Here is a 6,990-nt window from a genome sequence, read left to right as displayed (position 1 = left end):
GTGAGCCCCGCGCCCGGTGAGCCCCGCGCCCGCGCCGTGGAGCTGCCGGGCTTGGCACTTTCGCGCCAGGGCGTTTGGGGATCCCAACGAAATCCCCGCCGGGCCCTGGACCTCAACGCCGTTACCCCTGCGACTGCCACGGCCAAGCCTGCCTTCCCGTGGGGCGGAGGGGCTGGTCTGTACCGGGGCGCTGGGCACCCTCTTCAGATGACTTCCTCCTCCTCGGAGCTACGGTTTTCCTCTTTCTTAGAAATACAAGGGCTGCTGGTCTGAAAGAACCAGCAGTAAGCGCCTAATAAAGACACAGTCGGACTGTGGGGCCGTGTCCCCTGGCCTTTGCTCAGACTCCTTCCCCAGGGGCCACCTGGTGTGTCCAGCGGCCATTTCAGAGCCTCTTGTCTGTGGGCTCCAGGGTAATGGGGAGGAGACAGTGTCTTCAGGCCCGCCCTGGGCCGACCTCCCCTGAGGGCCTGTGTCTCAGCTCTGGGGACAGATGAGGTGAGGCAGTAGTACTTCTGGGTGGTTATCAGGGCAGACTGGTCTCTAAGGGCCTCCAGGAAAAAGGAGAGCGCTGAGACCCCAGAGCTGTTATTTCGTACTAACCGCACCCATCATAAAAGGAAGGTAGAGGGATTGCTTGTCCTCTGCCTTTTTTGGCTGTCCCCATGATCTGATAAGGTGAGGTAAGGGACTCCATTTCACAGAGAAGGAAAACAGAGGCTCAGAGAACTCATATTTCATGGAAGGGCATGGGGGGTACTCTTGCTTCAAAGGGGACATCTCTTCCTGTCCCCGACAGCTGGGGAGGAGCCGTGCCTTCCTCCCTCTTGATTCTGCTCTGATGGACGCCTGGTATGTGCTGGCCTGTCTGGACATCTTGACCCGGGAGGAAGCTGGGAAGAGGCACTGGCTCACATAGTAATTTGAGGTGACTCAATGGCCAAGGCAGAAGACATCTTTCGAGTCCAGTTCTGGAGGGCAGAGGATGGAGGTTGTCGGATCAGAGTGACTCACTAGCAGTGGGTGCCAGGGTGGGTGGGTCCTGGGTGCCTCAGAGGTTGTCCTGGAAACGAAGGTGGTCCTGGGTCAGGAGAGGCCCAGTTCTGAGAACTGAGTGTGGGCGTCACTGGCTGTGGTCCGCAGCCTGACTGCAGTGCCTCAGGTGTCATCCTGCTCTGGTGGCATGCGAGTCCCTGGGGGTGGCTGCACAGGGCTTCTCTGTGGCATCCAGGACATCAGCTCTGAGTCGTGGAGTTGTTTGAGGGGTTTCCCTTGCATCTCTCACTTCCCTCCCCTCTTGACCAGCTCCCACATCATCTCGGATCCCCTCCTTCTGGGACTGTCTCCACAGCCTCCTAGGAGGTTGTCTGGCCTCTGCACCCTCTCCCAATGATCCTCCTGGCAGCACCGCTGGGAGGACCCTCCTCAAGGTGGCGCATCTCTCGCCCTGCCTGAGGAGCCTCCTGTGGCTCCCAGTGGCTGAGGCAGAAACTCCCCCAGGCATCCCAGGCCAGAGTGAGTGAGGCGTCCAAGTCCTTGCTGCCACCTCTCTGCATCTGTACCCAACACCCTGGGAAACACATGTACCCCAAGCCGTCCCCTTTCTATGGTACACCTCTGACCCCCATCCTTCAGGGCCTTTTGCAAATGCTACACCCTGCAGGAAAGACATTCTTCCTCCTGTTGAGGAACCCTTGTCCCTCAAGGACAGACTGCATTATGTTTTTAAACTGGTCGTGTCTTGTTATGCAATAGATGGAAAGTTCCCTGAGGGTAGGGTCCGTGGGGTCCTCTTTCTTCTCATTATTACCAGCACAATAGCTCTAGTTTTTCAAACACCTACTAAGTGCCAGGCACTGTGTGAGGACTTTACTGTGTGAGGGATCTCGCTGGAACCCTCCTTACAGTAACTCCTACAAGGTAGATGGTGCTCTTCCCATTTAGAGATGTGGAAAATGAGGCCCGGAGAGGGTGACACATCTCAGGATTACAGAGCTGGGGGGCGGGGTGGGAGGGATGTGAATGCATACCTGCCTGATTCCGAAGCTCCTTGCACTGTGCCCTCCGCGGGCCCACACCCCTGCTCTGGCCCCCAGCGGGTCCCTCACACGTGGTGGGTGCTCAGTAATGTTGGCTGTAACTAGGTCAAGCCCCAGGCCACCTGAACCAGGTGCAGGTCCAGCAGACTCGCTGGGTTATCAGGGCTCTTGCCGCCTTTAAACACTGTATTTGCCTGTTGGTGTAGAAGGAATCATTCGTTCACGTAATCATTCATTCATTGGACAAATAAATGCCAGTAAAGCTGACAGGACAGGGGAGTGCTTGATGCCCTGTGATGGGGATGGGAAGGGCCCAGCTTTTTGTTGTTGCCGGGGAAGGGGCTGAAGGATCTCTACCTGCTGACCTACATACCTAGCCCTGGAAGCCTTTGAGGCAGAGGGGCTGCTGTTGCCTCCTCAGTACCCAGGGACCTGGGGCCAGCTCAGATTAGGGGAGAGGTTGGCCATTGGAGTGGAGATGGGTGATCCAGGGTATCTGCTATCCAGGGATGTCCCTTTGCGTCCTGCCTCATAGCTCAGAGGGGAACCCATGTGCTGACAGGATGTGGCCCGGTGGTTGGGCACTCTGTCAGAGGGCATTGGCCAGGTGGCCAGATGCCTTGATGCGGTGCCATTCACCCATTCATTCCCCCAACATTTATGGATACCTGCTCCAAGCCCAGCCAAGTGCTGGGCTCGAGGGACTCCAAGATGACCATGACCTGGCTCCAGCCTTCTAGGAGCCACACTGTCAGTGGTCAAAGACCTGGGCTCTGCCCCAAACTGCCCTTGTCACCTAAGCCAAGTTACTGAGCATCTGTTTTCCCATGTATGGATGTGGAAAGTACTTCCCACCTTGCCAAGTGGGTGTGAAAGGTGTTGGAGCAGACAAGGCTGAAAACCTGCCTGGCTTTCTATGTCAGAGAGTGGCCCTCACTGTCATCCTGGGGCCTGGTCCCGTGGGTCCTGGAGTGCTGTCCTTCCCAGGCAGGGCTGGGAGACATTTTATGGCCCCTGACCATCCAGTGCTCCCTGAAGGGAGTAGCCGGGAAGGTCGTGTGCCAACTGTTGCATGTGTGTGTGCCTGTGCACGCGCGTGGATATATGTGTGTGTCGTGTTATATTCAACTCTACATCCCAGCTTAGTGCTCAGCTGGATGCCACGCAGGCTGCTTCTCTGCTCCTCAGACGTGCCCCACACGTGCCTGCTTCGAGGCCGATAGACCCTGGTCTCATTCCCTGGCTTCCCTCTGCTCAGACGAAGTCTTCTCAGAGAGGCCTCCTCTGACCGTCCTGCCTGTGAAAGCTGCCACCACGTCCTCTCACTCCCTGAGCTGCTTTGTTTTCCTCTGTAACACTTGTGACCTGTTATTTCTTCCACTTTGATTGTGTCTTCCCCGTAGGATGTACACATGGTAAGAGCAGGGACTTGTCGACTGCTGCAGACTCATAGCCTAGCACAGGACGCCTCATTCTCAGCCCTCTTGGTGTTTGGGCCATGTGGTTGTTGTGGGCACAGTCCTGCACATCACAGGATATTTAGCAGCATCCCTGGCCTCCACCCACTAGATGCTAGTGACAGCCCCCCTTCAGTTGTGACAGTTAAGTGTCTCCAGATATCACTAAATGTCCCCTGGGGGAAATTTCCCCTGGAAAATATTGAGTAAATGTCCAAAAGTATTTATCTGACCTTTATAGTGACCCTGTTTTACAGATGAGACAGACGAGTTTGAAAAGCCAGTGGTGACAGGGCTGGGTTCCAGTCTGTCTCCCTCTCTCTGGGCTCATGTCTCTCCTGCAGCTTAGGGGTGCTCTCCCCAAAGCGCTTGGCCCTCCACATCCCTACCCTGGTTTGTGACGGGGCCACCCACTAGCTCAGGGCCCCAGTAGGCATGTGACTTGCCCAGAAGCAGGCAGGGAGGGAAGCTGGGGCTGAGATTAGGGAGAGGGGTGTTACCGGAGAAACGGGAACAAAGTGGAGATGCTCTGCCTGGTTGCGGACACTCTGCCAGCCACGGAGAAGCAGGATTGATGACTTAGGGGAAGGGCTCGGGCTCAGAATCATACAGACCTCAGCACAAATCCCGTTTTGCTATTTACAGGCTGGATGACCTTGGCAGGTCTTTCTATCTCTGGGTTCTCATCTGTGAAATGGGAATGATCCCCACCTCACTGGCTGCGTGTCAGGGTTCCAAGTACTTTATAGGCTGTGCAGCCCCCTGGCGGCGGTTTGAGCATCCGTGGCTTTGCAGGGTCTGAGCTGACGCGAGGTCCTGGGACAGTGCTTGGGCTGAGGCAGGGACCACTGTAAAATCAGAGTCTGTCTCAGAGCCCTGAGGCGTGGGTGGCAGACCGCCAGTTGCCCAGAGCTCACTGCCCAAATCCCTGAGACTAATTTCCCTCCTGCCTGGCTATGCTTCCTGCCCAGATGCTCCCTTGCTGGGCCTCTCCTGCCACCTGCCCAACCGTCTGGCCTTAGAACCCGGGCTAAGGCTGTGGGTCCAGAAATTGTTACCCTGCCCCTCCCCACTCCTTTCAGTGAGCGGTAGGCGCTGTACGTCATTTGAGATGAGCGAGGGGTACAGGTGGCACAGTATAGAGGAATCTCATGATCTCTGTGTGAAGGGGCTGCAGAAGGCCTCAGCTTTCCTACCTGCAAGACAGGCACTGCCGACTCCAGGCTGTTTCTAAAATCCCATCCGTCTCTAACCTCTGTGATGCTGAAGGTTCTGTTTACTCGTAACCCTGAGGGGAAAGCCCCGTGGCAGCGCTTCTGTTGTCATGCTGTCCATTCCCCAGCCTCCTGACTTCTGAGACAGCAGGGCTCCAAGGCAGGAGCACTGGCCCGAGAGTCGGGAGACCGGAGTTCCCATCTGAGCACGGTCACTGGCTCGCTGCGTGACTTTAAACATCCCTATCTATGAAACCCAATGGCACTGGGGCCAGTGCGCTCCTGGAACGTTGGGGAAAGTGTCTGCTCTGCATGTGCTTGACAGAGGCCACAGAATGGGGGACGAGGGGGCGTCGTAGTCGCCCCAGTAAGGTGAGCCCAGCGCTCCCCGCTGTTAGCTTTTGCGCTTCCTCGCCGCTCTCCTTACTGACTTCGGTCCCACTTCTTCGGCTGCATTGGTTTCCTGGACTCATCATGCCTGTGGCATCGAGAACTCCTGGCTGCCCATCAGCTGGCCTCAGGCAGAGCAGGATTGTGGGTTTCCACCTCCCCGCCCCTGAGGGCCTAGCTGGCACGTTGGGGGCCTCAGACTGTGGGCAAGTCTGTGGTGTGGGCATCCACTGCAGGGCCTGCCGTGTGGAAACCACAGGTTCAAGGGCGCCCTGAGTGGGGGTACAGTTTCCTTGAAGAAGCCCTTTGTCACCAGTACTGGGCACGTAGCCCTACCCTGGTTCTGAGTCCCGTGGGCTTCCTTCACGGCCCGGGGCTTTGGGCAGTTGTCCTCCTCTGCCGAGCCGTTGCCTGCAGGGTGGGGACTCTGAAGCTCAGGGCCCACCCCGCTGGGGCCCACAGTCGTTTTTCCACTGTGGCGTGTTGTGAGGTCACCAGTGGTGGTGACACCACTGTGGTTTGGGGTGCACGCCCAGGAGGAGGAAGTGTCTGTTTACTGACTGGGGTCTGGAAGAGCAGATTTCCTTCTGCCCCTAGTGTGAGCAATGCTGGGGGGCAGTCCAGCGCCGGGGGCAGCTGTCCAGGAGGCCCCAGCATCCAGCTCTGGTCTCGCATCTGCCATGCTTTCCCGTCGACTGTGACACACGGCCCACCTTTCTGAGCCTCCATGCCATCTTAGCAGAGGAGTGGGTGGAGCAGGCTCCATCCCAGATGTCACCTGTGGAGGTCTGTGATCACTACTAGGCTGTTGTCATTACTAGAACCAGCTGGCCCGCAGGCAGCTCCTTCACGCCAGGTGTGCTTCCCAGGCCTGGGTGGGCCAGCTGCCCTCAGGCTTTTGGTAGCAGACTCAAGGGGGCACACGTAGGAAAGTTGGCAGTGTGGCCACGGGGCGCTGGGTCCTCCAGAGATCAGAGAACCCTCACTCTGTCCCCGGCTTCAGAGCTGGGGCCTGGGGTTGACCCAGCCACTCTGACCAGAGACAGGGCAGAAATCCCCAGGGGTTTTTGTTTTGCTTTGCCCTCCAGACAGTGCTTTGCCCACCCGTCTGTTTCAGTCTGAGCTTGGCCTGCAGTGGGTATGGCTGATGGCGGCCACGGGTTCGGGGAATTGAGTGGGCCGGAGGGTGAGAGCAGAGTGGGAAGGGATTTGGAGGCTGGCGGGCAGCTCGTCTTCCTGGCCGTTTGTGGGAGGCCTTCTCAGATGCCTGTCAGGAGAGACGCCAGAGGCTGCGAAGTGAGCGGAGCGCAGGGCTGGGAGTTGGGGGTCCGAGGCTCAGTCCCGGCTCAGCCTGCAGCTTGGGAGGGGCTTGGCCACTCTCCTCCTCCACCCCCACCCTCAGCTGCCCCCGCGGGAGACTGAGATCGGCGAGCACCCTCGCTTTGCAGTCCTTTGGCCCCAAATGTTCTACAGGGCGACGTGGCGAGGGGCGTTGGTGGCTTTGGATTGGGGCTGGGGGGGTGGGGGGTGGGGGGATGGAGTGCAGCTCTGACCTGCATGTGGCCCCTGCCCAGAAGGCCCAGGTCTGGACTTGACAATGAATCTCTAGGGAAGGGCTCCCAGCACTTAGTGAGAATCCTGCCAGCATCCTGGGCGCCCCTGCCTGTCCTTCCTCCTGCTGACCCACAGCCCTGCTTCTGCCTGCCACTCACAGAGGCTCCAACTTGCTCCTGGCGAACCCGTCACCTGCTGCTCCAGTTTCCTGCTCCGGATTCACGAGCCCCGATTCCTGCTCCTTCCCGTCCCGTCCTCCCAGCAGTCAGCAGTCGCGCGCCCTCCCCCACCTCATGTCATGCTCTCCCCCTCCCTCCCCCTCCCTCCTCTCCCCCT

The sequence above is a fragment of the Pteropus alecto genome, unplaced genomic scaffold (assembly GCF_000325575.1).
Source record: "Pteropus alecto unplaced genomic scaffold, ASM32557v1 scaffold125, whole genome shotgun sequence".
NCBI lineage: Eukaryota > Metazoa > Chordata > Mammalia > Chiroptera > Pteropodidae > Pteropus > Pteropus alecto.
The sequence above is the reverse complement of the archived record's forward strand: the minus strand, read 5'-3'. Positions refer to the sequence as shown.